The sequence below is a fragment of the Aristolochia californica genome, unplaced genomic scaffold, assembly GCF_029961685.1.
Source record: "Aristolochia californica isolate CCGP_79_NKW_82.1479 unplaced genomic scaffold, dmAriCali1.0.hap1 SCAF_2, whole genome shotgun sequence".
NCBI classification, from domain to species: domain Eukaryota; kingdom Viridiplantae; phylum Streptophyta; class Magnoliopsida; order Piperales; family Aristolochiaceae; genus Aristolochia; species Aristolochia californica.
The window spans coordinates 38942943-38956887 of record NW_027181881.1 but is presented as its reverse complement, the minus strand read 5'-3'; positions in this window follow the sequence as shown (position 1 = coordinate 38956887).

Here is a 13945-nt window from a genome sequence, read left to right as displayed (position 1 = left end):
TATAGCTTAGACTTAGCTAGCTAAAAGCAGGAATGGGCGAGGTTCGGTTCGGTTCTTCAAATCATAACGAACTTGATCACCCTAACTCATGGAGATGTTCGGGTTAATAGGATCAATGGCGTCTACTATGCTAGCAAGATTGCTCTGGCTATGCTCAATACCGTTCTTTGATTATATATTTTATTTTAAAATAATTCTATTGGAAATAAATCAGTTATATAGACTTGATTAGACCCCTCTCATTTCAAGTTATAATTACATAGGTTATTCATTCCGATGATTGAGACAATTATTACACTTGGATATTTTGGTCTGGTCGGGGTTGAGTTTCTGGAAATCCAACTCTATCCATACCACTTATTTATATTTTATAAAAATATTCTAGAAATATAAAGTAAAATAAAAAATGTATAATATAACATAATATATTAAAATAGATTAATAATTCATATAGTAAATACATATTTGATTAAAGCACCTCTACTATATAATAAATAACATTAGTATACAAAATTACTATTTTAATAATTAAATAATATGTTAGACATAAAAGTAGTAGTAGATAACTATACTTATAATAATAATCTCATATAAAAATAATAATAAGAAAATTTTAAATAATTATAATCATTAAAGTTGTTATTTATATTCATATAAGATAATAAAATCCTCCATTATATAATAAGTCTAAGACTTTTCATAAAAAGAGGGGTAAGGGTTCTTATTTGTAATATAAAGGAAACTAAAATGTAAATAATTAACTTTTTTTTTATTATAGGGAGGGGGAGAAAAGATGAAAAACGCAAAGAGATCCGATGTTTTCTAGGACAGTAGTTTTCACACTCTCCTTGTTGGAATATCTGCCTAGAAAATAGCCTTATTTTTCTATGGAAGAATTTCGAGGATGATATCCCTTTCCAAGAAATGGAGGGTCACTAATATTTCCTACCAATCCATTTCTACCTGACTATAGATTTTCAACATTTCTTTGAAAAGAGATAACAAGGCCTAGTATACTCTATTACATCATTCTTCAACTTTACCTACTTGATTTTAAAAATATATGATCCTAGTCTTCAAAGATTCAACTAAGAACTATTTGTTGAATTATTAATTAGAATTTACTCGATAGTTTGTTTATTGTGGATGATAAGATGGTAATTCATTTACCTATTTACACATGGGAAGAATTAAACATCCTAAGTTAATGGACATTTATGTTGTTGGATGAAGAATGTCTTAAGATCCTCATTCCACCTTGTTTATGATAACAAAACATTGAAAATTAATTATTTGAATTGAAAAAATTTGGACAACATTTAAAGTCTCATTCAAAAAGTAAGCAAAACAAACTATTTGAAAGACTAGACACGAATTTGAATCATCAGAAGAAAAATAATAAAAAGCAACATAAGATAAGAAGACATTCCTTTCGAAAATTAGTTACAACAGTTTGAATGACAAGTTCAAGAGAGAAGAAATTGCTTTGTATGCAATTGTTCGAATAGGTGTTTGACATGCATTTATAATGATTAGAAGACAAGAAGCTAAAAGAAACAACAAGGCATAAAAATGCACTTCATTTGAATGGTGAGACATCAATTACTTGAACAACCAAAGAAGAAAATTCTTTTTTTGTGATTAATAGTTCAAAAAACTAGCCAAAAAGACGAGTGAAAAAGTTATGTCAGAGTTCATTCAACCCAACTTTCGATTAAAGAAAAAGGAACGGACGAATAGAAGAAAGTTTGAACAATATGAACTATGTTCAAATGAATCAACCCTGAAATGTTGGGAGAATATTCAAAACATTGATTCGGCAATTGGTATCTCCAAAAATTGGAAGTGATATAACACAGGATTGGGAAAGAAAACTAAAGGGAGAAACGAGAAACTCCCCCCTTTTTTTTCTTTTTTTTTCTTCTTCCCTTGCTTCTCCGTCTTCTTCTCCTTTTCCATTTCAGATATTTGCCTAATCTAATAACTTGTTGATTTCTAGGGCTAACACATGAACCCAAGAGATCTCAAGGGAAGGAGAGTAGAGATTAACTCTAGCTTTTGGGAGAGAGGAGAAAAGAAACCAAAGGAGAGAAAGAAGAGGAAAAGAGAGAGAGAAGTGTGTGGATGAATTTGAGCCAAGAGTAAGAGGCTCGAATGTTGTACCTCATGCCTTGAGGTTGTATTTATAAATGTGTGAAAGTGTTTACAATAATTATAATACCTTTAGGGTTAAATGCTTAAAAAAGATAAAGACATATAGGGACATACACCAACTTGCATAGTTACAATTATATGCCATATTTATGGAAGTTCTCCTACATACATGAGTGTCTTTTAACATTTTCTAGCCAAACTAGTCATTTTTATCTATCAACAAAAAAACTGTAAAAAGTGTTGATTGATCACTTAAAAGGTATGATTGGTAAACCATGTATAAAAATTATATTTTTTAGATCCCTAGGCTTGTTGATTGATTAGGTCATCAATCAATCCAATTTTCATATTTTCAAAAATAGCATGTTTATTGATCAATCCAAGTAAGTTTGATTAATCATGCTTTATGTGGTTAGCTATGCAGTTCTTGAGATGATCGATCATAGAATATGGTATGATAGATCATGATTCATAGCTCATATATGGCAATTCTCAGTATGATCGATCATTCTAGACAGGATGGTTGATCATGCTTTATGTACTCTAGCAAACTGTATTCTATATGATCGATCATGCTATATGCTAGAATAAAAGAGTAAGGTTTAAGGATGAAGAAGACACGATTAAGGGGTTTCACAAGTTAAAAAATAGTTTTATGCATCAAGTAAACATGGTTTGAAAAATTAAATGCTCTAACGTTGCATAAACTAGATGTGCTTAAAAAAATCTAGTTTGATTGGCTATCTATTTACATGCTAGAGTTCTTGAGATATTTTTATTTGAATTTGACTCTAGGTCTTCAAGTTTTCACTCTTCTTCTTTTTTGTAAGTTTTTCTCAACAACAATCTTCAATATGTTTTTACTTTAAGTCTTGACTAGGCAATTTGATTGATTATTCTTTTGTCTTGAATATTTGCCATAGACCTCGTAATATCTGTGCTGGAAGGCATGCATCCAAAATATATTTGTTATCACTATTAGTAGCACACTTTCAAACTACTTATTTTGTTATCATCAAAATAATAAAGACCAAAAGTGATTTTACCATTTTTCTATAAGAAGAAACCTTCCCTGATCCATTTTCTTATTTTTTATACTTTATAGGTGACATCATGATGAAGGCATCCAAGTCAACTGGTAATAAACTCAATTGAACCTAGTTGAACTATACCCGTCACCTATCTTGGTTGGTGACATGGTAAAATATTATAACATTGATAAATACATATAGAATTGGTTACTTCAATCTTTGATAATTTCTTTCATTTATGCATACATATTGCTTTATTTTGAGTAAAAAGATTTATTATATATTAGTTGATGATTATTATATAAAATCAAGTGCGTACTATTTTATAATTGTTTAATTAAATTACCTAAAATTTTTAATAAGTATTTACCATTTTTTATTATTTGAATAAATAAAACGATTTATTAAGTAATTCATAATTATATAAAAGTTTAATTAAAAATATTAATAAATCCATAATTAGTTTAAATTATTTAATTTTTAATAATATTAAACTATTTAATAAATTTGATTTGTTTTATGAAATTAAAAATAATTATTTTTTAACTTGTAGTAGCAAAAAAAAAAAAAACACAAGTGCCATTTTTTCTTAGTTATCTCATACGAATATGAATTCATTTTAGTTACACTTACACAAAAAAGTGCACTCCATTTCACTCTCACTGGGGCACTTCAACACAAAAACATACAATCTTCAAGGAAAGCAGATGACCTTGGAATTTATATTCTCTTTTCCTTTCTTGAGTGAGGAATTTATGGGAAAAAAAAAGTTTTCATTGACTTTTTGTAATCAAAGTACATGAATCTCTATTTATAATAGAGGAAAGTAGTAGAGTCCAATTACAATTAAACTACTCTTGTCCTAATTACACCTAAACTCTAACACTTAAAGATAAGTCTTAGCATAATTAAATAACTCAACATAAATAGAAGACTAACATAACTAAAACACCTTTAAACTGAAACACTTCTGTGAGACTTGTTTCCATAATAATTTTGGCTCTATAAGACTTCTTATTGTGAGAGTTATGTAAAACTCTTCCATATTTGCTTTTCAACATTGAGTTAACTAACTTTCATATACATTAACCCCACAATGTGCATGTAAGATTCATCAGGAGGCAGGGCAGCAATGTCATCCATTGTATAGTCTATCGCTTAACAAATGCAAAGAGATTTTATCTTTTGATTTTTGTCGTTGGTTGGCCAATGACATATAGAACTCATGATTGCTAGCTTTGACTTCTTATTGCTATTAAATAAGTTTCATTACGTATAAAGGGTTTAAAGAGCACAAGGAATGACCAGTGGTTTTGGTTTAATCAAAGTTAGACAAATGGTTGAAATAGTTGAGCTAATGTATAAAGAGTAATTTTTAAATACAATACTCTTATTTTTTAAAATGATATTTTCAGTAAAATCTAACATTATAATTGAGATAACATCATTAATAAATATTAATAAAAATTTAAAGTTACTAAGTTATCTTTTCTGAAATATTACTTTTAAATATTAATAAATTTTTTCAAGAAACTCTTTTTAGTCGCTTGCTAGGGAGAAAAAAAGAGAGACTGGAGGGTGGCCTCCTCTCGAACACCCTTCACTCTCCTTTCTTTAGGGAAGGAAGGGTCAATGCCCCCCCTCTCCCACTTCTTTGGAGATAAGAAAGGAGGGGGAGCCTCCCCTCCTCTCTGGTTGATCAAACGATAGGGGAGGAGGAAGGATGCCTTGCCCCAGTCATGTGTCTCATTTTTTTCACATGAAATAAAGATTTTTCCTCATCTCATGCAAAAGAGGGGCCTATAAATCAATCTTTTTTTAGTTTTAATTTTTCAAAAGATAAAATAAAAATTAATCATTAGTTTACCGCTAAACTTTGTTGATTCTGTCAGTTATATTTAGAATATGGTTGTATTTTGATAACTTTCTAGGTCAATTTTGATAACTTTGGATGAAGTAATTGAGAATGAGCTACAGGTTGAAGTTAACATAGAAGAGAAAAGAGTAACATGGTAGATGATAGAAAAGGAAGAGTTCATCTCATGAATGCTAGAAAATAGAGTTTATGAAAAATATTTGAAGCATGGAAGAGAGAGAAATCGAGAAAACGTAGAAAAGAGAAGAGAAAAGAGATGGAACCAAGCAAGAGAGCGTGCATTTATATGAAGAGGAAATAATGAGAGTGGTGTATTCCTTACTCTCTTACACGATCTTTTTTTATAATAGAATATAATGAGTTATGATAAAAATAAACTTTTCCAAAAGTTTCCAATTGCACCCAATAATATCTCACTACATCTAATAATCAATAAGTTATCATTAGAAAACTAATCCTAGAGAATAAGGAGATATTCCTTCTTCTATTCTTATATGTTAGATTCTAGGGTTGCATGATTAGGAAGCTTAAGGTATCTAAGAAGAAGAGAAGAAGAAGAGAAGAGAAGAGAAGAGAAGAGAAGAGAAGAGAAGAGAAGAGAAGACAGAAAGAAGAAGAACTTGAGTAGGAGGGAACAAGAGAGAGATGAGAGAAAACTAGGGTTGAGGGCACGTTATGTTTTGTAAAACAGATAACCGAAAATAATAACAGAGATTGAACGAATGGTTTTCCGATGAGTTTATTCTTCTCCTTTAGGAGGCTATTTATAATACATTACAAGTTGATTTTAGGATCAATTTAGATCCTAAAATTAAGGAATAGAATCAAGAATATAATCACGGGATCGGAGGAAACAATCACGCTATACAGTTTCCTCCGATCACGCTATACAACTATACATTTCAACACTCCCCCTCAAGTTGGTGCATAGATAATAGTCAAACCCAACTTGTCAATTATACCATGAAATGCTTTCCCTGATACTGCCTTCGTGAGCATATCAGCCATCTGACTCGCAGATTGAATAAAGGGGAATTGTATAATCTTTGCATCGAGGTTCTCTTTGATGAAATGACGATCAACTTCAACATGTTTAGTGCGATCATGTTGAACTGGATTTTGTGCAATTGCGATAGCTGCCTTGTTAGATTCATAGGTTTGTCGTATTCAATCCCTAAGTCTCTCAGTATATTCCGTATCCATAACAACTCGCATACACCATGAGCCATACCTCGAAATTCAGCTTCATCACTTGATCTTGATACTACCTTCTATTTTTTGCTTTTCCAAGTGACAAGATTCCCTTCCACAAAAGTAAAGTAACCCGACGTGGATCTTCTGGTTGTCTGATCACCTGCCCAAACAGAGTCTGTATACCCTTCAATACTAGAGATACCATTTTTTGAGAATAACAAACCTTTTCCCAGAGCACTCTTTAAGTATCTCAAGATCCGATAGACTGCTTCCATATGTTCTTCACTTGGTGCATGCATGAACTGGCTCACAACGCTTACTGCATATGCTACATCGGGCCTTGTGTGGGATAGGTAGATTAATCTTCCAACTAATCGTTGATAACGCCCTTTGTCTGCTGGAATTTGATCTGGAAGAATTTCGAGTTTATGATGCATTTTCATCGGCGTCTCTATTGGTTTACAGTCAAGCATTCCGGTTTCGGCTAGAAGATCCAACACATATTTTCGCTGTGAAAGGAAGACTCCATGTTTCGATCTTGCAACTTCAATCCCCAAAAAATATTTAAGTTGTCCGAGATCCTTCATTTCGAATTTAGTAGCTAAATACTCCTGTAAAGCTTGCATTTCACCTGGGTCATCTCCTGTCACGACCATATCATCAACATATACAATTAATGCTATTACCTTTCCTTCTTTGTGTTTTATAAACAAAGTATGATCTGAGTTACTTTGTTTATAACCAAACTCCTTCATTGTAGCCGAGAATCTCCCAAACCATGCTCTAGGTGACTGTTTCAGCCCATACAATGACTTCTTCAATTTACAAACTTTACCTTGAGACAAAGAACCACTTTTTACACCTGGTGGTAGTTCCATGTAGACTTCTTCTTCTAAGTCTCCATTGAGGAAGGAATTTTTAACGTCAAATTGTTGCAGAGGCCAGTCTCGATTTGCTGCTATAGATATAAGAATACGAATTATATTGATCTTAGCTACTGGTGCAAAAGTATCCTGATAGTCTATCCCATACCTTTGCGTATATCCTTTTGCAACTAGCCGAGCTTTATATCTGTCAATGCTTCCATCCGGTTTGAGTTTCAATGTGAACACCCATCGACATCCAATTATTTTTACTCCTTAGGTTGGGAAACAAGTTCCCAAGTGGCATTTTTTTGTAGAGCCTCCATCTCTTCGTTCATCGCTTTTTTCCATTTTGGATCAGCTAATGCATCCTACACATTACTAGGAATAGAAACCCTGGATAATTGATCAACAGTAAATGCATATGATTTAGTCAACCTATGGGAGGACACATAGTTATTGATTGAGTATTTGGTCTTTGCTTCAAGATCAGGTTCATACTGTTTTTTTGGAACTCCCCTATTCAATCTTTGTGGATATCTAGAGGTTATGTTTTCTGTAGGAAGACATGTTTCAGTAGACTCATCAAACACAGGATTCGTATTTACCTGAGGAGGAACATTCTGGGTTGATTCTTCAGTTGTTGGTGCAGACGGGGGCAACTCTGGGGGTTCTTCAGGTGAAATTACTGAATCACAGTCTTGTTGCACATCATGACACTTAAAAAATTCATTCACCGCTTCTAACTCAATAAATTCGGCACCTCTTTCAACATCTTCGTTAGTTTCATGTGGAACATTCTCTTCATTTGAACTCTCTCCCTGAAAAGATGTCCAAGAAACTCCCCCTGAATAATAAGGGATTGATTCATGGAATGAGAAATCTAAAGTCACATGGAGCTTGTTGGTGTGTGGATCATAACACCGATATCCTTTTTGAAGATCAGAGTAGCCAACAAATACACATCGCTTGGCACATGGATCAAGTTTATTTCGCAAGATCTTTGGGATATGAATATAAGCGGTCCACCCAAAAATTCGGGGTTCAAGATTCTAAAGATGGGGAATTAAAATTAGGGATTGCATCTTATGTAGAGAAGTTTGAAAATCCAGTACTCTAGAAGGTGTTCGATTGATGAGGTAGGCAGCAGATGTGATAGCTTCACCCCAATAAAATCGAGGCATGTTCATGCCAAAGAGAGAGGCACGTAATACTTCCAAAAGTTGTCTATTCTTTCTTTCTGCCAATCCATTCTGTTGGGGAGTATAGGTGCAAGAAGTCTCGTGACGAATTCCATGAGTGGTCAGAAAAGTTTCGAGAGAAGCATTAACAAACTCAATACCATTGTCAGATTGCAAAACACGAATCTGCTTTTGGTATTGAGTATGTATCATTGTATGGAATTTCTGAAAGGCTAGACACACATCACTTTTGTGGATAAGCAGAGATACCCAAGTCATTCTAGTGCATTCATCAATAAATGTCACAAAGTAACGAGCTCTAGAAATAGAGGGAATCTTGGCTGGACCCCAAACATCAGAATGAATAACCGCAAAAGGTTCGAAACTTTTATTCAAACTCAGGAAATAAGCAATACGGTGGCTTTTATCCAATTCACATGTATCACAATGAAAATGCACATCAGTCAAACCTGAAAAAATTGAGGTCACAATTTCTTAAGATAACCAAAGGAAAGGTGGCCTAATCGTCGGTGCCATAACCATACAGTTGTTTGAGCATTATCTTCACTGCTAGCTTGATTTGTCTGACTGATTTTCGATCCCCCGTTCTCTGTCAACTCCAAATAGTAGATTTTGCCCCGTCTAACACCATAACCAAGAATCTTCCGGGTTAGAATGTCCTGAAAGACACAAAATGAGGGCCAAAAAGTTACAGTACAAGCAAGAGTGGAAGTAATTTGGCTAACAGACAAAAGGTTATATTCAAGAGAGGGAACCACAAGGACAGTATCTAATGTCAGATTATTGGATAAGATAACAGATCCTTCCCCAGTAATAGAAGAGGTACTACCATTGACTGTTGAAATGACAGATTGTGGAGAAGGTAGGATGGATTGTAACTGACTGGGATCCCTTGTCATGTGATCGGATGCACCTGTATCAATAATCTAAGGTCTATTCTTAGAATGTACAGAAAATACTAATGCATTATCGAGAATACCTGGATGGGCAACATTTGCAGTAGGTAGCTCCTGATTCTCTTCCATGGATGTCACCATAGCTTTCCCAGCAGTCTTGTTACGGGGATTTTTCGAGAAATCCCACCACTCCGGATAGCCAATAATCTCATAACACCGGTGTTGTGAATGTCCTTTTTTTTCGCAGTGAATACATACACGATTTTTACCTTTGCCAGAGGATTGAGGGTTCCGACTGCTTGATGATCCTTGTCGGTTTTGGTTGACCAACATCGCCGAGTTCTCCGAGACTGGGCGATAGCTCCCCATTGTCTGTCTCTGTTGATATTCGCGTCTGACATAGGCATATGTACTTTCCAAATCAAGTTTGGGATCTTTTTGCAAAATTTCTCCACGAACTTGATCAAATTCGGAGTCAAGCCCACTGAGAAAAATATGAACCCGAAGCCTAGCCATTGCAGAGTGCAGCTGGATTAGCCCTTCGACTGTTCCTTCCTGAGATATAGTTCGATGATCAATCTCTTGGAAAATAGCAACCAGTTCATTGTAGTATGTGGATAACGGTCTACCATTTTGTTTGGTAGAAAAAGATCTTTGGTTCAGCTCAAATATACAAGTTTCATCGGATCCATCATAGAATATTTTTGATATTGCTTCCCATATCTCCTTGGCAGTGGATAGGCGAATAAATCATTGCATGAGCAATGGACTCATGGAGTCAATAAGCCAGCTTTTGACTCTTTGATTTTCAGTAATCCATGCTCCAAGATTAGCATTACCAGATGCTAGTTTTTTTGTTTCGCCGGTGAGGTATCCAGCTTTGTTGCATGCGCCAATTCGCATCTCCATGAGTTGGGACCATAATGAATAATTGGTCTCATCGAGGATAATTCCAGTTGGAAACGTAGAATTATCTTGGTGGACTATAATCTGTGGTGATGGGATAAGGTCGGTGGATGCGCCTGTAGTGGTGGCCATCGATTTGAATTTTTTTTTTTCTAATCCGGTCCGGTACGATCTGGGCGGATTCAATTCTGGTCCGCTCCAGTGCTGGTCCGATCTGGTTCGGGTTTAGACGGGTTCGGTCCTATTCGGTCGACCTGCCGGTCTGGGTCGACAGGAAAAATAAGTGAACAGTTCCTAAGTTAAAACATAAATATCGTCGTCTTCAGCAACGGCAACGGAGCGTCGGCTTCAGTCGGAACAGGGTGGTGGTGCCATTGTCGGTGCTATTCGGCGATCGTCGGCACTCGTCGGCGACGTGATTCCGACTACGTAAAACACTTTGTCTTCGGCAACGACAACCTTCGTCTTCGGCAACGACAGTCTTCGTCGTTGGCAACGGCAGCCTTCATCTTCGACAACGGCAGCGGAGCGTCGGCTTTAGTCGGAACAGGGTGGTGGTGCCGTCATCGGCATCGGTGACGTTCTTTTGGCGTTGGGACAACCGGAATATGGAGTTGCAGAAAAAAACAGAGTTCTGCAACTCCGACGGATTTTTTCTTCCTCCGGCTTCCTCCTTCGGCGATTATAGGAGCACTTAGCTCCAACTTTATGCAACGGAAAAGTGGATAATTCTCCTGCTCTGATACCATGTAAAACAGAGAACCGAAAATAATAACAGAGATTGAACGAATGGTTTTCCGATGAGTTTATTCTTCTCCGTTAGGAGGCTATTTATAATACATTACAAGTTGATTTTAGGATCAATTTAGATCCTAAAATCAAGGAATAGAATCAAGAATATAATCACGGGATCGGAGGAAACAATCACGCTATACGGTTTCCTCCGATCACGCTATACAGCTATACATTTCAACATGTTTGTCCTCCCCCTTGCTCCTTTATTTATCGATTTGAGGGCATAAAACCCTAGTACATTAGTGTAGTAAAGGGACATAATTATATCTCCATGCCACTCTCTAAATTACATAAAATGCCATTATCTTCTTTAACATTAGACACGTGCATGATGTGGAGTCCAGTTGACTTCTTTCTTTTGCTTCAACCATGGGATCTCCTTTGTGTGAGATTCACCTTAGAATCTTTATTATGGTCATTTTTAATACTCTCCCTCATGCTAAAGTCTGTAACTTCAACTTGCAAGCAATATTGGCCATAAACTTGTATAGCTGAAAAAATAATTTTGATCTTATGTGGGTTAAAAAAAATTCTGATTACCTCGATTCATCTTGTTCTTGTTTACATGTTACTGTTCACAAATTGCCTATAATCTTTATCTTGTTCTCATTTTGTTCTCATCTTGTTCTCTTCATATTTAGACGTTCTGGTTACATAAAATTTGATTGCCACAATTTGTGGAGTCCATTATTTGTTACCTCATACTTGTAGTTCTTCTTCTATTTAGCCCCCTCAAGCTAAGGATCTATTTGTTCTTTGCCAAGAGAACCAACTTGCACAACATAATGGTGAGTGTTGGAAGATATGGATGACCTCTATTTTATACGAGAACATCCTATACACCATTTGCAGCAAACTGGAAATTCATGATGTTCTCTCACCCCCAACTTGAGGGGGAGTGTTAAATGATGAGGCCAAGCCCCCATGACCAAGGAAGGCCCACAGGCCCATACAATGATGGCAGCTGGTAAATAAAGACTCATATAATAGAGATGATATTGATGTAATTAGGTTAAAGTTTTAAGAGCATTATTGTAATATTTTAGGATCACTACTCTATAAATTAAGCTTTGGGGGAAGGGTTAAAGCATCAAGCCCATAATGGGTCTCTAAAAGCCATGGAGTCTTGAAAATCAAAATAGTATCATTGCATTGATTTTAAGGACTCATGTATATGGTTTCAGGATTGAAAAAAACCCCACTATTTTTTCTTTGCTCGTATCACTGTTTTGTTTTTCATCATTATTGGAACTACATTTCTGCTATTGTGTATTTCTGGCAACATCTCCCTGCAATCCGATAAAATATTTTCGTTATGATCTTTTGGCACTGCTGTTATTCTGCACATTGACGGAAGAAAGTCAACCGAGATCGGGATCTTATTTCTGTTTTGGACGTTGTTTCGGAATTTATCTCCCGAGTTTCTGTTTCTTATTCCAAAAACTCCTGTCATCGCTGCCTATGCCATCTCTGTTTATGGTTGTTCCTCCACTGATAGGAGTTTATCATCGATCAGAAAGAGTCCTTCGTTCAGGATATTACTGCTAGTTTTACTCTGCCCATTGTCTGCTTCTCCGGGGTATTACGACTGATAATCTAGCAGACTGGAAGTATGGTTTCCTCTCTGTTTCTTCACCTATTTATTTCTGATGCTTCTCTTGTTTCTGTTCCTGTTAATTTTGTGAGTCATTTGAGGGAAGATTTGCACTGACGAGATGGGAATTTTCTGCTGGTTATTATCTTCTCATGCTCGTCTCTTTGCTGGCATTAGCTTCTGGAGATGTTTCTTACTTTGAAAAAATTATCCGTCGTCACTGCGTTGCCGATCATCCGAAATTGTCTCTTCCCCAGAAACTGTCGAAAATACATTTGATCCTCCCCTGTTCGGAAAGTACTCTCAAGACTTATCTCTGTTTAGAAAGTCTGTGGCAGTCTCCTTCGCTGGCATGAGAAGTTTTAGGATATTGGGATTGATCTTCTGTGTCTCTCCGTCGCTGGCATTTCCATACCGAGATACAAATTCTGCCATTACATTTTTCGAAAAATCTTGCAGTTGTCTCGCCATGTAATAGTCTCTTTGCTGTCTTTGGTAATTGAAGAAAGACTCTGGCGATAACTGCTAAGATTTTTAGTTTCCATTTGAAGCCTGAAACCAATTCGGAAGGGCTGCACTCAGTTGCTCGCTCTGTTCAGCGCCGCAGGTAAGAAGAACACTGTAGCAAAATTAAATGTTTCCTAGGTTAGGAAACATGTTTTAATTGAGCGCTAGCCCAACCGGACCAGACGTTGCTGGGTCAACCCAACAAAATGGGCTGTCCGTCAAGTTGTTGTCGAGCAACACTTGTCTACCGAGCCACACCAATTATGCCGAGTTAACTCGGACCGTGTCAACTCGTCAGGGTCAACCTGACTTGGCCCACATATTTTTTTGTCTCGGTATATGTGTCTAGGTTCCAAGTTTTATACATATTTGTTTTACGACTCGGCTATATTGGTCCATTATTTGACTCAGCGTGACTCGGTTCTTTTTCTTTGACTGGATTATTATGTTGAAGTATTGGCAACTTATTCCTTGGCCAGCATATTATTTGGTGCACAGACTCGCATAAGATTATTTCATGGGTCATTTTACAAGAATTTTTATTATTTGGTACGTGTTATTTGGCCCAGGCCCATTTTAGTTGCTGCTATTGTGTCTCTTTGGATGAGACATTATTATTGAAGAATTTCTCAATTGCTGTTTTTTTATCAGCATTGGCTATTCTGATGATGAAGAAAGCCAAGGTGGCCCCAAAATATTATCTTCCGGGTGATTACCCATTACTCCCCTTAATTGGCATTTATTACTCCTACCATTTGAGAGTCGGTGTCTTGTGGAGGGACACAATGATAGAGGAGTTTTATTACATTTCTGAGCACTAGGTATAGACCCACTACCTACAAAAGATAGGAGTGTGCCCTACATCCAACATGAGTTATGATTGGAGTATGGAGCGATGTCATATGGCTTTGAGTGATTTTACTCTCA